Source organism: Panthera tigris, chromosome B3, assembly GCF_018350195.1.
Source record: "Panthera tigris isolate Pti1 chromosome B3, P.tigris_Pti1_mat1.1, whole genome shotgun sequence".
Lineage (NCBI taxonomy): Eukaryota > Metazoa > Chordata > Mammalia > Carnivora > Felidae > Panthera > Panthera tigris.
This window is the reverse complement of record NC_056665.1, coordinates 85996166-86016471: the sequence shown is the minus strand read 5'-3', so window position 1 is coordinate 86016471 and position 20306 is coordinate 85996166. Positions and strand designations below refer to the sequence as shown.

Here is a 20306-nt window from a genome sequence, read left to right as displayed (position 1 = left end):
TGTTTCCATATATTTTTTAATTTCTTCTCCAATTGTCTGATTGACCCATTCATTCTTTACTAGGGTGTTCTTTAACCTCCATGCTTTTGGACGTTTTCCAGACTTTTTCCTGTGGTTGATTTCAAGTTTCATAGCATTGTGGTCTGAAAGTATGCATGGTATGATCTCAGTTCTTTTATACTTATGAAGGGCTGTTTTATGACCCAGTATGTGATCTATCTTGGAGAATGTTCCATGTGCACTGGAGAAGAAAGTATATTCTGTTGCTTTGGGATGCAGAGTTCTAAATATATCTATCAAGTCCATCTGATACAATGTATCATTCAGGGCCCTTGTTTCTTTATTGATTCTGTGTCTAGATGATCTATCCATTGCTTTAAGTGGGGTATTAGGTCCCCTGCAATTACCACATTCTTATCAATAAGGTTGCTTATGCCTGTGATTACTTGTTTTATATATTTGGGGGCTTCCGTATTTGGTGCATAGACATTTGTAATTGTTAGCTCTTCCTGATGGATAGGCCCTATAATTATTATATAATGCCCTTCTTCATCTCTTATTATAGCCTTTAATTTAAAGTCTAGTTTGTCTGATATAAGCATGGCTACTCTAGCTTTCTTTGGACTTCCAGTAGCATGATAGATAGTTCTCCATCCCCTCACTTTCAATCTGAAGGTGTCCTCAGGTCTAAAATGGGTCTCTTGTAGATAGCAAATAGATGTTATTGTTTTTTGTTTTTTGGGTTTTTTTTTTGTTTGTTTTTTTTAATCCATTCTGATACCCTGTGTCTTTTGGTTGGAGCATTTAGTCGATTTACATTCAGTATCATTATTGAAAGATACAGGTTTAGAGTCACTGTGATGTCTGTAGGTTTCATGCTTGTAGTGATGTCTCTGGTACTTTGTGGTCCTTGCAACATTTCACTCACAAAGTCCCCCTTAGGATCTCTTGTAGGGCTGGTTTAGTGGTGATGAAATCCTTCAATTTTTGTTTGTTTGGGAAAACCTTTATCTCTCCTTCTATTCTGAGTGACAGAGTTGCTGGATAAGGGATTCTGGGCTGCATATTTTTTCTGTTCATCTCATTGAAGATTTCCTGCCATTCCTTTCTGGCCTGCCAAGTTTCAGTAGTTGGGTCTGCTACTACCATCATGTATCTATCTTTGTAAGTTAGGGCCTGTTTATCCCTAGGTGCTTTCAGAATTCTCTCTTTATCCTTGTATTTTTCCAGTTTCACTATGACATGTTGTGCAGAAGATCGATTCAAGTTACATCTGAAGGGAGTTCTCTGTGCCTCTTGGATTTCAGTGCCTGTTTCCTTCCCCAGATCAGGGAAGTTCTCAGCTATGATTTGTTCAAGTACACCTTCAGCCCCTTTCTCTCTCTTCTTCTTCTTCTGGAATTCCTATGATATGGATATTGTTCTGCTTGATTGCTTCACCTAGTTCTCTAATTCTCCACTGATACTTCTGGATTTTTTTTTTTTATCTCTCTTTTCCTCAGCTTCCTATTTTTCCATAATTTTATCTTCTAATTCACCTATTCTCTCCTCTGCCTCTTCAATCTATGCTATGGCTGCCTCCATTTTATTTTGTAACTCATTTATAGCATTTTTTTTAGTTCCTCATGACTATTTTTTAGTCCCTTGATCTCTGTAGCAATAGATTCTCTGCTGTCCTCTATGCTTTTTTCAAGCCCAGTGATTAATTTTATGACTATTATTCTAAATTCTTGTTCTGTTATATTGCTTAAATCGGTTTTGATCAATTCGTTAGCTGTCGCTACTTCCTGGAGTTTCTTTTGAGGAGAATTCTTCTGTTTGGTCATTTTGGGTAGTCCCTGAGGTAGCTCCAAACTGCAGGGCACTTCCCCTGTGCTGTCGGAGAAACTTGTGTTGGTGGGTGGGGCCACAGTCAGACCCCATGGCTGCCCCCAGGCGCTGCTGGGGCCACAGTCAGACTGGTGTGTACCTATCTTCCCCTCTCCCAGGGGCAGGACTCACTGTGGAGTGGTGTGGCCCCTGTCTGGGGTGCTCGCACACTGCCAGGCTTGTGGTGCTGCTTCGATGGGATCTGGCCAAGGGCATATTAGGGTGGATCCGCGAAGGTGCACAGGGGCGGGAAGGGCAGGTTAGCTAGCTTTGCCATTGGTGGTCCCCTGTGGGAGGGGCCCTGCAGCACCAGGAGGGAGGCAGGCCCATTGGAGGAGTGGATCCACAGAAGCACAGCATTGGGCATTTGCAGGGTGCAAGCACCTTAGGTGAGGGGAACTGGTTCCCTTTGGAATTTTGGCTGGGGGATGGGAGAGGGAAATGGTGCTTGCCAGCGCCTTTGTCCCCCTCCGAGCTCTGTTGTTCCAGGACTTAATAGCTCTCCCTTGCAGCGTTCTCTCTCCCTCCCCTCTCTTCGAGAGCAGAGCTGTTGACTTTTAAAATTCCAGATGTTAAGTCCCGCTGGCTGTTAGAACTCACACAGTCCATACCCTCCGTTTTTGTGAGCCAGACCTCAGGGGCTCTGCCTTGCCTGGTGGACTGCCCCTCCACCACCCTGGCTCCCTCCTGCCAGTCCCTGTAGCACACACTGCTTCTCTGCCCTTCCTACCCTCTTCCATGGGCCCCTTGTCTACGCTTGGCTCTTGAGAGTCCGTTCTGCTAGTCTTCTGGCGGTTTTCTGGGTTATTTAGGCTGATGTGGGTGGAATCTAAGTGATCAGCAGGACGAGGTGAGCCCAGCATCCTCCCATGCTGCCATCTTTTCTCTCTTCCCAGTTGTATGTAGGATAAAAAGAGATATGATGAAAGACTTTGGGACCATATCCTTAAATAGTATCCAGATTTTTTAAGATTGTGATATCATGTGTCATACATTGGAAAACATAATTGTGCCTAATTTATATGAACAAATTGTTCCTATAACAATTGTTATATGTTAAATTGTTAGGTACTTTCAGTTTCTTTTGACACTTACTCAATTTAGGGAGACATTGCCACAATATTTGGGCAGTTGATTCCTTCCCATGGTGCTAGACCATAAACATATAATGATGTTTAATGGCTCCATAGACTTGGAGTCTTTTGAAAGAGACAGGGAAGGGATTTCTGAACACCAGGATCTTCCATTGAGGACTGCCTGCTCCTAGTCCATTTTTATTCAAATAGAACAACAATAATCATAACTCATAAAGTAAATATTAAGTGCTTTCTAGTTGTCAGAAAGTGCTAGATGGTTACACCTGGATCTAATTATTGTTTGTAAAGTAATAGCATTTGGGTAACTGATTTTCTGCTTCTTAACCTAATCATAATTTTTTTTTTCTTTTTTTTAATAATTGCTTTCTACCATCAACTGGAATGCAGGAGTTACCCCTACTTATCCCTCCACCAAGTAACACAATTAAAAAAAAAAATCTAACCCATTGTAAAAACAAGGAAGCCAGAGAATGTCATGTTTATTGCAATCCTTTTTTACTTTCTCTTTGTCCTCTCTAGACTTATATTTCAATTCCACATCATAGATTTAGTGCTAGAATGAAATGTAGAGATCATCTAGTTCATTGCCTTGTTTTACGGTGGTCTTAGTAGATCAAATGGTTTTCAGAAAAACTTCTAGCTAGTGGCAGACCAGGAGTTTGTAAATTACAGATTCTAGAATTTTAGAGAATCTTTTCTAAGCAGTTAAATTGACCTAAGTATCACTCTGTTCTGTATATGACTCTCCAGTATATATGCATTTGCAGTCCTCGTATTAGTAGAGTCCTTCCTTGGAGAAGTAAAATGTTAATTTCCCAATTTTACATATATGGAAACTGACACTCTAAGAAGATGTGATTGGTTCAAAGGTCACACAGCCTTTTCGTAGCATAACCAGAACTAGAGCTTTGGTGGCCTGGCTTTTACCTAGTGCAGAGCTTTCTGTTGATAGCCATCCATTCAGATCCTGTTCACACTTTACCCTGTATTTGCAGAGAGGTAACATCTGTAACCAAAAGTGGTCTTACTGATACTTTCAACCTTGGAAATCAAACCCTTCAGTTCAAGAAAGGAATCATTACAGCCCAACCATATGTTTAGGTATATATTTTTTATCTTTGCTATAGGTAACAATAATATATTGGGAAAACCTATTAGTGTTGTATGTGCCCTGTAATATAACTGTAAGCATTAGGCAAAGGTGATATGAAATTTAAAATTCTGTTATTATCCAATGTCCTAAATCAATGCCCCCTGAAGGAAAAATAAAATGAGAAGGAAGAACCTTAAAGAGGATAGCAATTTTTCTTTCTTTTAAAACCTATACAACTTAATTTGGGGAATTTGGAAAATATAGAAAAGCATAATGAGGAAAATTAAAATCACTCATAGTTATTTGGATACATTTCCTTCTAGTCTTTAGTTTATGTGTTTATATATAGGAATCTCATGATACATTTAATAAAATTTCATATGTTTAAGTTATAGTATAAGGATATTTATCATTTTATGAGTATAAACACCACCTTTTAATAAAAGTATTCCAAAATTTATTTACTGAATCCCCTGTTGTTGGATATATCGTTCTTTCCAGTTTTTCACTATTTACAACACATCGTTTATTTAACTAGGAAATTTTGAGACCCTAGTTAGAGGGAGTGTGTGGTGGGGCACATGGCATTAAGTGGCATATTGATTTGTAGCATTTTTATTTTTTATTTTTAAAAGTTGCTCCATAACAAGGAAAATAACATTTTTTGCTTTCTGTAGACCTGGACATTCTTACCTTGTCAGTTATACGTGCTTGTTTTCATTGTTGATGATTGAAATTGAGGAATTGGAAGGACATTTACTGTAAAGCAGGCTCACTCAGCCTGGCTCCATTTTTTTTTTGTTTTTTTAAATGTTTATTGATTTTTGAGAGAGAGAGAGAGAGAGAGAGAGGGAGAGAGAGAAACAGACAGAGTGTGAGGGGGTGGTGGGGAGGAGCAGAGAGAGAGGGAGACACAGAATCAGAAGCAGGCTTCAGGCTCTGAGTTGTCAGCACAGAGCCCAATGCAGGGCTCAAACTTGGCAACAGCGAGATCATGACCTGAGCAGAAGTCGGACTTCTAACTGACTGAGCCTCTCAGGCGTCCCAGCCTGGCTTCATTTTAGTGTCACTCCTTTTTATCTCCTTCCCCTGAGCCCCCCAGATTAAATTAGTCCAAGATGTCACTTTAGGGGACTTTGCAACAATCTTGAAGTCTTCTCTTTTTCCAAGTGGAGAAGTTTTTCAGGTACTAAAATGCCTTAGAAAACAACCAGTTGATATTTTTAACATTCTTCTTACTCATTACATTATAGAAGTAATTTCTCATTATCTGTGAATATAGGCCCTAAGGATTCATAGGGCACATGTTTTACACCATAGGGCACATGTTTTACACATGTTATTCTCTAGGGAAGCAAGTGTCTGTTTGACATTGAATTTTATTTTATTTTATTTTATTTTATTTTATTTTATTTTATTTTATTATTTTTTTGACATTGAATTTTAAATACTGAAGACATAATGGCAAATTGTCGTCTGGTATATGGGCCTATATATACAAGGATTCAAACTGTTTTATAAAAAGAACAATTTTTGAGCAATTTTGAGGTTATTGATAATTTTGATTTATGGTATTTTGAAAAATAAGTTCTCTGTCAGTGGGAGAGAAGAAAGTCAATATAATATTTGGACTGCTGTTGGTATTCAGGGCAAAGAGAAGGAGGCTGCAGCCCATCTTATAGTGAAATCTTCCCTGATCCTCAGATGGAGTTACATTTCCTTCTGTCTGGAATCTGAACTTTGTTTAGGATTTCAGTGTTGTGTTCATCACAGTATATAGTATTATTTCTTTGCGTGTGTCCATTCTAAGCTTCTACATGAGGCTACTGTGCACACAGTCTGCAGTGTGAGTTACGCTCCTTGAGATGGGCAGTGTGTCTCCATCTGCGTCGCCCGCAATACAATCAGCGCCTTGACAGAAGGAGTTGAGTTACTGCCATTTTTGTATGCCCTGTACGTAGCATAGAGCCTAGTTCACGGTAGCTGTTCATTACTTTCTTTTGAATGAATAAAGGAAAGAATGAGCTACTGTCCAGCCACATTCCTCTCTACTCCCTAGACTATATTCAGGTAGTTGGTTGCCCAAGTTAAGAATTTAGTTATGAAAATTCACTTGCACAAGCACTAGTGGGTAGATTCATAACAGATTAAACAAATGTGCTGGAAAAAAATTTAAAGAGCTGTTCTTAATCTAACACAGCATTTCCCAAAATGTGTGTTATAGAACACTAGTCCTGAAAGATGCACTTATTTAAGTAAATTTGGGAAACACAGTACAAAATTTGGTGTACTACATCCCCCCCGTTGAGGACTGACCATGTAAATCAGCATTTTAAAGGTTCGGAGAAATCAAGCAGTTCCCTGTTCTTTATATAACTTGAGTTTTCCAAACTTATGTGACCACATCCCCTTTTTAATTTTCCATCCATCTTTCTGCCTTTCTGTCTACCTACCAACCTGTCTGTCTTTATTTTTAAAAGTGAGCCATATAGTTTGAGATTTAACAGCTTTGGCTTTGGAACCAGATACGCCTGGGTGGAGTGTTGGTTCTGCCATTTACTTGTTACCTTCAGCAAATCAGTTTGTAAAGCTTCAGTTTCTTCACCTGTAAATTGATGTAATGATAATATCTACCTTAAAGGGTTATTGTGAGGATTAAATTATCTGATATATAAAAAGTGTGTGCACACTGCCTGGTACATGCCATATGTTCAATGTTAGCTCTTACTAGTTTTGTTTACTATTTGCTATATATCTTGGAAAACTGTGACCCATAAATAGGTGTTTGAAGGGGAGTTCTTAGGATTATCTGGCCCCAATTTAGTCTTATTTAATTATTTCATTGATTAATAATTGATGACTTCTTGGGATGACTGGGTGGCTCAGTGGGTTAAGTGTCTGACTTGGGCTTAGGGCATGATCTCATGGTTTGTGAGTTCGAGCCCCACATTGGGCTCTGTGCTGACAGCTCAGAGCCTGGAGCCTGCTTCAGATTGTGTGTCCCCCGCCCCTCCCCTCCTCATGCACTCTCTCTCTCTCAAAAATAAACATTAAAAATTTTTTAAAAATTAAAAAATGTATAATAATTAATCACTTCTTAAGCCAGGTAATTGTTTCTTCCACTGTGTTTCTGTAGTACTTTTTTCACCTCATATATTTATTATTGTCATCGTATTCTCTTATTTATGTTTCTTTTCTATTTCTGTTGGGAAGATTTGAAGGTCTTGATAAAATGTAAGATACATTTAAATGGATGACAACGATGATAAGGGGTCTAGAATCCATTTCTAATGGGAGTGTTTAGTCTGGAAAATAAAACATAATGAAGGATTGTACTATGAAACTTAGATTAGACTTGCATGTAACTCTAGAATGCATAATTTAGATCTGTTGGTAAGAGTTACAAAGTAGTTTAATGTAAGGGTTATAAACAATTAGAGGAATTCAACAAGAAAAAAAGAATTATTCCCTGTCAAAAGAGACATTCTCAGAAATGTCAGGAAGGAGTTAGGGGCCTATTAGGACAAGGCATCATCTTAATTTTTCTGGAGATCATCAAGATGGTTAAGTTCCTCAAGAAAGAAAAATGTTCTCATAACAAGAAAAAGAAACTTCTCATAGAAGAAAAAAAAATCTAACTATTTGAAATTGTGGATGTTAATTAACTAACCTTATTGTGGTAATCATTTCACAGTACGTACATCTATCAAATCGTTATGATGTACACCTTGAACTAATACAGTGTTACTTGTCAGCTATATTGCAGTAAAACTAGGGGGAAAAGAAGAAAAAAAGGCAATATAGAGCATGAGAGAGACTACTGCCTGTACAGACGTGAATTTACTTCTGCCTCTGGACTTTGGGAGACACTTGATGAAGGACATGACTTTCCAGCTGGCTCTTGAAAGAAAGAAAGATTGGAGCATGAGATGAGATGAAGTCTAAGGAAGGGAGTCAGTTTCTCCAGCATGAATTTTCCACTCATGGTATTTAGTAAGGTCAGCACTTTTTAGTTAATACAGGTTACATGCTGGTATCCATACATTGCTAAATTTTTACGTGTTTCTCTCGCTCTTTTTATACTTCCCTCCTCTTATTTGGCATTTACATGCTATTTTATTCCCACCCAATAAGTCAGTGAGATTAAGAATATTTTTTATTTAAAAATTTTTTAAAAAAATATTTATTCATTTTTGAGAGTGAGAGAGACAGAACATGAGCAGGGGAGGGACAGAGAGAGAGAGAGGGAGACACAGAATCTGAAGCAGGCTTCAGGCTCTGAGCTGTCAGCACAGGGCCTGACAGGGGGGCTCGAACTCACGGACTGCAAGATCATGACCTGAGCTGAAGTTGGATGCTTAACCGACTGAGCCACCCAGGTGCCCTGGTGAGATTAAGAATATTAACTGAGCTGATGTTCACACAACTTACTTCACGGTAAAAGTCACACCCCTTCACGTAATCGGTCAAAAGAAAGGACCAAATAACTGAAGACGTGATCACTCCAATACGATATCCTGAAAAACCAGAGGTGCTTTTTTTCGATAATTTTAACAAGCTGTATCTAGGAACTTGTCAAAAATATTCTTGAGGGGCGCCTGGGTGGCTCAGTCGGTTAAGCGGCCGACTTCGGCTCAGGCCATGATCTTGCGGTCCGTGAGTTCGAGCCCCACGTTGGGCTCTGTGCTGACAGCTCAGAGCCTGGAGGCTGTTTCAGATTCTGTGTCTCCCTCTCTCTGACCCTCCCCTGTTCATGCTCTGTCTCTCCCTGTCTCAAAAATAAATAAAACATTAAAAAAAATTTAAAAAAAATGTTCTTGAATTCTGACAAAGTTTAAAAGTCACCTTTAAAGGGTGCATGGTCATCCTCAGTATGCCTTTTGGGTGTTTCCTGAAGTCATGATGGTTAAAAAGCCTTGGCCATGACCCTCTTTGCAAAGAGAAGTGTGTATTCGGAGACTTTATTAGCTTCAGAGTATCCCGCCCTCATTTAGCAAGTAACCTCAGTTCTTTAACACCTACCACAGCACTTTCAATTTTCCGTTTAGAGGAGGAGTTAAGAGAATGATGAGGCTGGCAGTGTTTATACCAGTTAGAATATTTTCACTCTTCAAGGTGCAGAATATGTATTTTTTCTACTGACTTATACGTGGAAAAACTTCTGTGTAGTGTTCTATTATTGCAGGGCCTGCCAATGGGAATGTTGCCGCTTACTGACACCAAAAGCAACCACTAGGTAAAACAGCCTAGCTCTGTTTTACATTTTTTTCCCTTGACATTTTTTTCCCCTACAATTGAGCCAACATGCCTGGTAATGAGGCTTGAGGAATGGTAGACACATAGTGTGCAGCACCTATGCAAGGGACCAAGGGGAAGTCTTCAGATATGGTGCTCCTTGTGTGACATCAAGTAGCCTCACCTGTGTCTACCTATGTGTTGCAATTTGGCAGCTGTGCTTGGTGTCCTTTGTTTCTAACTCTGGCTAAAAAATAGAGAACTTAAAATCAGCATTGTTTTCTCAGAGAACTAAAGGCAGTATGGATGAACATCGAATAAGTCCTCTTTGGTCATTTAAACACATCTCTCACTTTTTGCTTTTTGTAATGCATTTTATCATAGATTTTTAAGATGTTTTTTCAGATGACATTAAATGCATGTAAAATATATGCTTCTCATTAAAAGGTCTAAAGCCCAACTTGAATAAACTTGGAGGTGGTAGGTGAAGAGAGAATTTGGTCCAGTAACTTAAAAAGTTGTTTTACTATTTATTTTTGAGAGAGAGAGAGAGACAGAGAGACAGAGAGCACACAAGTTGGGGAGGGGCAGAGGGAGAGGGAGACGCAGAATCTGAAGCAGGCTCCACGCTCCGAGCTTCAGCACAGACCCCAACGTGGGATTCGAACCCACAAACTGTGAGATCACGACCTGAGCCAAAGTTGGTTGCTTAACCTACTGAGCCACCCAGGTGCCCCAGTCCAGTAACTTTCATATAAAAATTTCTGGTTATAAGAGGAAAGGGAAACTTCTTTTGAGTCTGGTTCATTTCATAGTCAGTTTACTTAAAAAACTTTCTTGAAGTTTTGACTTACTGAATTTAGAAGGTATAAAAACATCATACATATTATTATATTTTTGTTGTTAAGTTTTATTTTTGTGTGTGTGGTTAAGTTTTAATATAATTCTTGTAGCTTATGTGAAGTGTGTTCTTCATTTGATAGATTCACAAAAATGTTTCTTATTTCCTATTTCTAATGTCTGAATACTGAATCTCCTACCACTCATGTTGTTAGAGCATTGGTCCATTACAACTCCTTCAATAAAAGTGAGCATGTCCTCTTTTCCCTCCCTGGGTCAATGGCCCTTCTTAAATTTGAACCCCACCTTTAAGGATGTGAGAGTTTTGTGTACCAGCCAGGGCAGTGGAGCTGTTTTGTCAATGAGTAACCTGTCCAACAGTTAACGTGGTGGTAGCTTCCCTTATTTCTTCTAGGCTTCTCTTATAGATCTCAAGATAGTTGAGGGAGAAAAGGTGTTTTGCTAAACAGGGTGAAAATGCATATGGTAGAACCTCAGATTCTCTCAAGCCGATTCTGAATTATTGTTTTGGATCTGACAAATGGTTTCAGTAGTAGTGATCTATTCAGTATGGAATGAGAAATTCAAAATTAGCATTTTTGTTCTTTTGGAAAAGACATATTGCTCAAGAAATTGGTGATAAATTGGTCCTTTAATATTTATTTTAGCTAAATATATTTTTACTGTTGCCAATTAAGATTGTATTGCATTTCATACTACATGGGTTTTGACCCTTAATTCCTATAAACGTAATACCTAAATAATTCCCTCAACCTTCCCATTCTACTTCTCACTTTCTGCCCACTTACTTTTGTAGAGCCCCCCTATTTGCCACAATGGTCTCCTCTTTTTTTGATAAATTCTTCTTCAAGAAGGAGCTAAGACTAGGAAAATCAAATAATTATCAGACTGATAAAGTGGAGTTTTTAATATTAATCTGGGACAACAGGCATCAACCAGAACTATCCAGGAACTTATTGTCACCCTACTGGAGAACAATGCACAATAAAATCCTTATAGTTGATAACACACTATAAATTTACCTCTTAGTGAGCTGTATGAATTTTAATAGAGCTCAAAGCTTTAAGTTAAAGAAAACATTCTAGTGGGGGATTTCCAGGTATCAGTTACTAGGTAAGGAAACTATTAGAGTCAGAGTCAGAGAATGAGAGCCCTAAAATTAAATTCAGTGAAAATTAAAATTCAGTGAAAATTCAGTGAATTCTCTGCCTACATTTAAGGTGAGCCTTAGTAGTTGTCTCAATGCTTAAATGTCTTCAAAATAAGAAAAATAAGTTGGACTAGTGTCAGTAATAGAATGAATAAGTTAGTTGTGTGTTTTACCTTTTTGGAAGGGGAGAATTTACAAACACAATAGTAGTCATTTTGTTGGTGAAAATATTTGTTTATTTAATAAAGCATATATACAATCTTTAGTGGTTGGACCTTTCTTCCAGAATGACAAACTGAGAAGTTATGTGTTTGGTATATTTCATGTGTCCAGTAGCTACTTTTGCTTTGTTATCCTATATTTTTATCTTGAGATTGTTCCTTGTATTTCAGCATTTAAGAAGGAGATGGCAGTATTGAGCCTCAGCTCGGACTGGATACTATTTGAAGTAGCTTAACATTTTTCATAAAGAAGTATCATGTTAGCTAAATTCAGTTTCATCTCTTGGGATTTTATTTTCTACCCTCGCTTCCCTTTGTAATCCCATATGGAGAATGAAAGAGTGCTCTAATATATGTTATATTAGATCTGTCAGACAAAGATACTATTAAATTACTTATACTCCTTTCTGCACATCTAAGAATGCCAATTTATGGGACACATAGAAACAACCTTCTTCTAAAATAAAATGAGGACCAGCTCTAAAATGCAATAGTGTGTTTACGATATGCCTGTTTTCCTAAGGCTTTGGCAGAAAGAATTAACTTGACGTTTCCAGAGCACAAAATACCTCACTGAGCCACATCTTATGGGAAATAAGCTGCTCTCTGGGAATACATTTTTTACCATTTCTCTTTTTTCGGGCAGTAGGCTACTGCTAAGAAAATGACTTTTTCTAGGGCTGATGCCCTGAAAAAAAGTTTAGATGATGGGAGGAATTGTTTACTTAGTCTCCATTCACATCCACTGTGTTGCCCGCATTCCAAGTTTCAAAAGGGATGATTCATATACCTTTTAGGTCTATGTTGAAAAACAAAATGAATAACAGTGCCCTTTTTCAATATTGAAAGCAATTTAACACTACATTTTTTAGGTTATAACCCATGAGAAAGATAGAATGCTACCACGTAATGTTGTAGTTAAGTTGTTTTTAAAAGAATAAGCCAAGATTAGCAAACTAGGCTGCCATGTCAAAGGATCCAAAACAGCAGTTGGAATGGCACCCAATATTACAAGTTATATTTTGAAAAGCCATCCTGCCATGCTTAAAATATGTAAAAGCAATATTTTAACACGTGAGATTATGTGGTTTCTTTGAAATCTGGGCAATTACATCACATGCAAAAGATGTGTAATTGTTTAGTTTGATTGTCATTGATAGTGGGATTTTCTTTTGTACCTTAATTTTTATATGTTTAAAATTATTGTTGAAATGTTATGTGACGAATAATTTATGGATTTAACTAAGCCAGCAAGCCTATTTGGTTTCCATTATATGTGAAGGACCCAACAACAACATCTTCATTTCATATTGTTCCGATAAATTTAATGACATTATTTTTTTTTTGAACCAAAAGGAAATTTCTTCTCAGCTGGATTCTTTCACTGTAGGTTTTAATCGCAAACTTTGAAAATGAGAACATAGCTATTATTTTTTATTAAAAGGATATGTTCTGGTTAGTTTGGAGAGGTCTGACTAGTAAGGGCTTCCAATAGCATGCCTAAGGACTTAAAATGTAATGGTGAAGTTAGAGAATGTAACATATGACTTTAGTACCACTGTAATCTTGTGTGTGGTGAGATGCATACATGGTGAATGTATAGGCATGGTAAGGTAGTTCTTACTACTCACAAAACTCCAATTAAAAGTAGGCTCTAATTGGGGTGCCTGGGTGCCTCAGGCAGTTAAGTGTCCAACTTCAGCGCAGGTCATGATCTCACAGTTCATGGGTTCAAGCCCCGCGTCGGGCTGTGTTCTGACAGCTCAGAGCCTGGAACCTCCTTCAGATTCTGTGTCTCCCTTTCTCTCTGCCCCTCCCCCACTTGTGCTCGCTCTCTGTCTCTGTCTCTGTCTCTGTTTCTCTCTCTCTCCCCCTCTCTTTCAAAAATAAACATTTAGAAAAAAGAAGAGTTAAAGTTTAGCTACGCTGGGTAGGACATAGGTCTGTGCATTCAGTACTAGGCTCATCCTGTGAAGTGGGTAGAAGTGGGAGGTTGTATGTTATCTGTCATGATACTTTGAAACAAAGTGTCTTATACATAATATGTGCTCACTTACTGTTTGCTGACTGGTTTAAGTTTTATGACTACCCCTGTTCAGATAATTACAACTTAAAAAATTTTTTTTGATGTTTATTTATTTTTGAGAGAGAGAGAGAGAGAGAATGAGCAGGGTAAGGGCAGAGAGAGAGGGAGACATAGAATCCAAAACAGGCTCCAAACTCTGAATTGTCAGCACAGAGCCCAACCGGGGTTGAACTCATAAGCCATGAGATCATGACCTGAGCTGAAGTCAGACACAACCGACATAGCCATGCAGGTACCCCCCAACTTTTTTTTTTTATAGTTCATCCTTTAAAAGTCTTTTTGAACTTTCTTATCATTGTGTTAGATTGTTCTGAACAACTTCTAGTTTACATAAATAAATCTTTAATGTAAAGTTATTTAGCGTGTTTTTTTACATTTATTTTTCTATTCCTCACCCTACATGGATTTCTAGGAGGTACGACTAGTGTTAGGAAAATGCTGTGCACTTGAACTGTTAGTGTTTCTACATAAAGTTAAAAGCCTTGGGGAGAGCCTTTTGAGTACTTTGGAGTTAGGGAGTAATGAGATTAAAAAATTAGCAAGTTTTTTCTCCCTTTCTTACCAGGCATTCCTGTGTCTTTCACAGAGGGGCAAGCTTTATATACTTTTGCTTAGAGATGTGTAATCCTTGATGGTTATAGAAAAAAAAATCCCTCTTGATGTGTATTCAGTCAAATGTTCATCTACCTTCTACAAACTAGTGATGCAGAGGAGGAGAACTGAAAACGGCTGTATCCTGTTTTCAATACTCCGTAGCATCAGTTTTTGGCAAACTTCAGTAGGGCTTTGGTGGGTCTACCTTCCTAGACCTGTGTTCATTATGGTGTGCTAAGAACCACCTCTTTTAGCCAGGCTTGACAGGACATAGCCCAAGGGAGAAGACTCCATAGAGTCTAGGACACTTGGTCTTGAAGAAACTCTCCTTGATTGAGTAGTCAAGGTATATATATTAGCCAAAGACTTGATGATATGCTGGTATCTGGCCATCCCGAATTTGGAGCAGGGTACTATTCTGGATAGAAATGTCATTATTTAATCTCTTTGGAGGCAGAACAATTGTTATCTTCAGCTGAAGTGCCCAGTGTGTCCAGATACATACCCAAAAGAACTCACATGATACAATTTTACCAGAATACCATAGAAACTTGATTTGAATATAAAAGGGAAGCATCAAGTTTCATCTTTTCTGGAAAACAAAAATGAAACAAATATTCCCCCCAATAAAATGACATTAAGTTGTTCTACACTTCCTCACAGCTACTTTCTTCCATATGCTGCTAATTAGAATGAGGCTTTATGATACATTGATGATGTGAAGTTAAACAGATAATTCATTAACTCTTAAAAATAGCATGTTTTGGGGCGCCTGGGTGGCTCAGTCGGTTAAGCGTCCGACTTCGGCTCAGGTCACAATCTCACTGTTCGTGGGTTCGAGCCCCGCGTAGGGCTCTGTGCTGACTGCTCAGAGCGTGGAGCCTGTTTCAGATTCTGTGTCTCCCTCTCTCTCTGTCCCTCCCCCGTTCATGCTCTGTCTCTCTCTGTCTCAAAAATAAATAAACGTTAAAAAAAAATTTAAAAAAATTAGCATGTTTTATTAGAACAACCTCAGAGGACCCAAAGAAAATGCTATAAGTATTGCACACCAACAAATAATAGTGTCTAGTGAAATTATTGTGTTTTAAAATTTTTTTTATTTTTTTACTTTCTAAGTTTCTGATATACTTGGTCTGTTTTGAAAACAAACACATTTAATTATTTCCATCTCTTAACTATGTCTAGTGAGTCCAGTTTTTAGTTGTTGTACAAATAAATTGGTCCTCGTTGCATTTCTTTCTTTCAAACATCATTTCAAATTAGGGCTTAATGTGGTTTGAACATTTCGCCAGAATAGTCATCCTACTTTTGTCTGAGGGTGGTTGATTACATCTATCTTTTTAGCTTATAAATGCCAATATAATTAGAAGAATGCAAACTCAACCCTGAGACCATTTGTCATCACACATTGATTGTAACTGTATGTTCTATTTTGATATTGTAGGAGGAAAAGCAACAATTAAAAGTCTAAAGAAAATGAAGATATGCTAAACAGTTTTATTACATCATTGTTTTTAACCAACTTTTCCCTACCACTTTTAATGTTTAATTACCTGTATTATTAAAATATATATAAATACTATTTCATGTTGGACTCAAAACTAGCTTTCAAATATCTTAGTAGCAAATATACAAACAGGTATAAAATATATAGAATGGAGGAGAATTTAGCATTATTATTTCAAAGTGTAAGTTTTAATAATTCACAGTGTATGATATTCTCCCAATAACTAGAAAAAAGACTCTGAGGAAATAAGGCAATCTCAATGATAAAATAAAATGTAAGTGGGTTGTGCCTACATATATGCAGTGTAATGTGTCTGTGCTTGCCCCATTTGTGTACACAATCTTTGTAATCCACTCTAGTACTCTGTATTTTATTGCCATGAGGATGGAATTAAAGAGTGAAGAGACCAAAAATTAGTGATCAGTTATACCCCAAATCCATCCCTCTAAATGAAATGGCAAGGTAGAGATGTTTGTGTGATAGGAAAAAAAAGGTGTATTTTTAAGCTTCATATACTTGGAAACTAGTAGACAGCCATAGCTAACATGAGTATGGTGAATGATTTCAACCTTCTGATGAAATTTCTTTTGGCCTGTTGAAATCTGACCTATCCGAAGTGTCTGTGGAAACCCTCAGAATCACTCTATGAATCTTTCTTAGTGGATTTGACACTTTAAGAACTGAGCTGAGGATTTTAACCCTCATAACATCAAGGCAGAAGCACTTTTTGGGTGTTGTCTCTTTGAATCTATCTCTATATTACTGTTTCCATTTTTTAATCATTGATAAAGTAAAGGAGCTTATGTTAATTAGAATATAATCTAAGCTGCTATAATAAAAAGACCCTAAAATACACTAACTCCAAAAAGAAGGAGGGCAAACCAGAGTGTCTGTTCCATAAGATCAAGGAATAGGTTATTTCTATTTTCCTCTGGTTTCCCTACAGTGTGGTCCCCATCTACATAGTAAAATCTGGATTATCACCACTGTATGCTCATTTCAGCCTGAACTGGTGGTGGAGTGGTCTAAGTCAGGAGGGGAAGCAACTTCCTTAATAAAGAAATGACCTGAAATTCCTTACATCACTTCCTTTCGCTGAAACTTAGTCATATGGCCATGCCTAGTTGCAGAAGATTCTGGGAAGTATAGTTGGGGATGAGCAATTATGTGTCCAGCTAAAAGTAAGTGGTAATGGTGGGGTGTTCTATTACCAAAAGGAAGAAAGAGGAGAATGAACACTGGGAGGACAATTATTGGTCTCTGCCAAAGTAGTCTCTGACAGTTTTGATCTCTAATTCAGATTTATGATTTTCCTTATTTCTTCTCCCCTTTTCTCTTCTTTCTCTTTCTTTAGTTTTACTCTTCTTTGCTTATTGCCTCCTCTCTCTTATTGTGTACTTATAGTCATGGCAATGCTAATATTCAGTCTAAATACCCAGTGTTCACAGTGGCCTATGCCTTACAGAGGAGCCTGTGGTCTTTCTTTGGGCCTGCAAACTATAGGTTAACTTTTTTATTCTGTGAAATATATTGCCCCCATCACTTTTAATCCTTTTTGGAACAAGGTAAAATATAATTAAAGGAGATGGAGAGGAAGGGAAGCAGAGAGAGAGAGAGAAAGAGAGAAAGAGGAAGAAGGAGAGAGAAAGAGGGGAGAATAAAGAAAGGAAGGAAGGATATAGAAACATGTTAAATGAAAGAATAAACAAATTTTTTTTTTCTATCTCAGTATTTGTCCTCAAATTTGTTTCAAATTTCCAGCTCATCCAACATTCAGGTTTTCCATTAGAAAAATCTTTCCTGAATGCAAAATAGTAGCAATTTGCTTTGTAAATTCAACTTAGTATTATCTCAGACTGCCTCATAATAACAGACTTAATGTTGTTTTATTTTGGATTTCATCTTTGAATAGATTGTAATTCGTTTCTTTAAGGGATGTTTTACAGAGAATTATTATGTACAAGAGAAAATGTTCAGGTGGCAACCTATACTTTCAACATAATTTGGCTGTCTTTGAGGAGAGTGAACTGATACAGATAAGAGATCGGACATTCATTAAAATAAAATTATTCTTCCTAATAGACTCTAAAATTTGACTTCTTTGGCTTTTCTTTCTTTTTTTACATTATTTATTTATTTTGAGAGAAAGAGAGACCGTGTGCACACGTGCAAGTGGGAGAGGGGCAGAGAGGGAGAGAGAGACTCCCAAGCAGCTTCCATGCTCTGCGTGGCACCCAACATGGGGCTTGATCTCACAATGGTGAGATCATGACCTAAGCCAAAATTAAGAGTTGGATGCTTAAGCAACTGAGCTAGCCAGGCACCCCCGCCTTGACATTTCAAACCAGAAATGAGTGATAGTTAAGAGAAAAGGTGTTCTCTAAGAAAGGCCTCCAGTAGCCAGAATCTAGAATCACTTAGAGATGGCCATCATTTTGTTTCTTCTCAATCTTTCTCTTAAACTCTTTTCTAGACCTTCAGACAGTTCACTATCAGTTTTTAAAAACCAACATCTGCTTTATTTATTGTCTTTGTCATGCACATGGAGTCATAGAAAGGACCTTAGAGATTCTAAAGCTTCATGGTTTGCAGTCTGAATTGGGGAGAGTAGACAGGAAAGTGATTGATGAAGCTTAGGTTTTCTACCCTCTTTTCCACCAGAAAGCAGGTTCACTCTTATCATTTTAACAGGTAGGGTTCATTAGTAAGATTTGTTGGCAAAAAGCGTTCTTATCCTAACAAAAGTTTAGAAGCCTTCCGTTGAACCTAGCTTCCTTAATTTGTAGATGAAAATACTAAGGCTTGCTGAGAAGTGATTTTTAAAGATATCAAGGCAGAGCCCTCACCCCTGGGCTGGATATCTCACCACTACTCTGTGCACTAGCTCCAAAGCATTCTTATATCAAAAATTTGTCATTGTTATTAAAAAAAATGAGTTGTTTTCTTTTTTGGAATTATATAGTGAGGTTTGGCAAAAAAATGGAAAACCAAGTTCCTCCAGCAGTTTATAGTCTCTTCAAAAATCAAGTAATATGTACAGGTGTTAGTTCAAACAAGCTGTTGCTCCATTGTGAATATTATATTATCAATTATTATATTGATAATATTATATATCAATACCAATTACTGATAAACAGTCGTCTGGGAGTGAAATATTTTCATTGCCATGGATTTAACTGACAATGATTGAGCACAATATGGTGGGTCCCCTTATAAAACTGAATAATGGTGCCCAGAGCTTGTGTGGATGGAGTTGACCCCAGCTCAGCACAGAAGCTGGCCTGGAGAGAAATGGGTTACGAGTGACACCTTCATCTTCTGTACTGAGCTCTTCACTCCAAGCAAGTTCTGCCTTCCTTGTATCTTTATCATAACTTGTTTGTGTACATGCTGTGCTTTTGATTCCAAGAAATAAAAAATGATGATTCTGGCATGCTTAGAAGAGCCTGTGTATTTCAAGTGGATGTGCTTAATACTCCAGAATCACATCATACTCACCTGTTCCCTGTAAGCCTATTAGGTAATTTTGGTAAATGTGAAAGTTGCCTTCATCCTGCTATTTAGTATCTTATTTTACATTTAATAATGAAGCAAATTCTCTGGAGACTAGTTTTCTGGCTAACTAATGCCTTTGCGAACCAATATAACCTCTTAACATAAAACATAAGTAATAGAAGTTCAGAGGAAATGAGCTCTTGGATTCCCTAGAGCATGGTTAGAAAGTCTGATGTAGTGTTCACAAGCTATTGTTTTACAGGAGTTCTACAATTTTTTTTCCCACAAGTATGAAAACGTTCTTCATGGAAAGCACAGGTCAACTTAAAGTCAGAAGTTCTGGTTCTTGGAATACTATGATGTTATAAAGAATACTCAAAATATTTTCATAACATTATAATAGTTTACTTTCATTGTATACATTTAAGCTGTTTTGGTTTTAGACATTCAGTGTAAATAGTTTTCACACCTCTATGAGAAATCTGACAAAATATGATTTATGTTTCTGTTTTTATTTTCTTTTTCAAAGACTTCAGATCATCTATAAAAAAAGGATTCGTCAACTATATGGCATTTTCATAATGCAAGCAAGTTGTGAACTGAAGGTATAATCCTTACCATTATTTCCCATTCTGAGAGATGCCTCAGGAACGACAACAAAACCCAGGCCTGTGACAGCCAAGTGACTTGCTTATTCTTGGGCAGTTAATTAGAGGTAGAGCTAAGGCTGGCACATAGGTCCTCTGACTGTATGACATCATCTACTTTCACAACTGCTCTTTATGACAGATGAAGATAAAAAGATTTTGGAAAAAGCCAGAATTGCATTTATGTATTTTGGCTTTGTATTTCACATTCTAATGACTAACAGATCAAGATATTATGGGAATGCAACAAAGCTGACACTTACGTTTTTATATACCAAGAGGTTTATTCCTCCCACCCTCCCTCCCTCCCTCCATTCCTTTCTTCCTCCTTGTCTTCCGCCTTTGTTTCCTTTCTTGCTCCTTTTTTGTGTTTGATGAGAGGTTTATTGCTTAATTGAAGTGGAGTTCATTGTTATGGTGATGTTTTTCCCCAAGGCAAGATAGACTCATC

At 37.5% G+C, this 20306-nt stretch overlaps 1 protein-coding gene and 1 long non-coding RNA gene across 8 annotated transcripts in view; both read left to right on the top strand.

The window, feature by feature from the left end:
* The window catches only part of SLC25A21 (solute carrier family 25 member 21), a 480180-nt gene that overhangs the window by 34181 nt on the left and 425693 nt on the right, over positions 1-20306 (top strand). The window lies entirely within an intron of this gene.
* LOC122239588 overlaps positions 1-20306 on the top strand; it is a 150637-nt gene that overhangs the window by 24354 nt on the left and 105977 nt on the right. For 5 of the 7 annotated variants that reach the window (XR_006218810.1, XR_006218808.1, XR_006218807.1 and 2 more), the window contains exon 4: positions 3964-4067. The exons of 1 other annotated variant lie outside the window; for it this stretch is intronic. This is a non-coding gene — a long non-coding RNA (uncharacterized LOC122239588). Of the gene's footprint in view, positions 1-3963; positions 4068-19737; positions 19814-20306 lie in introns of all 7 variants that reach the window. One more of the 7 variants, XR_006218809.1, reaches the window with a different exon arrangement.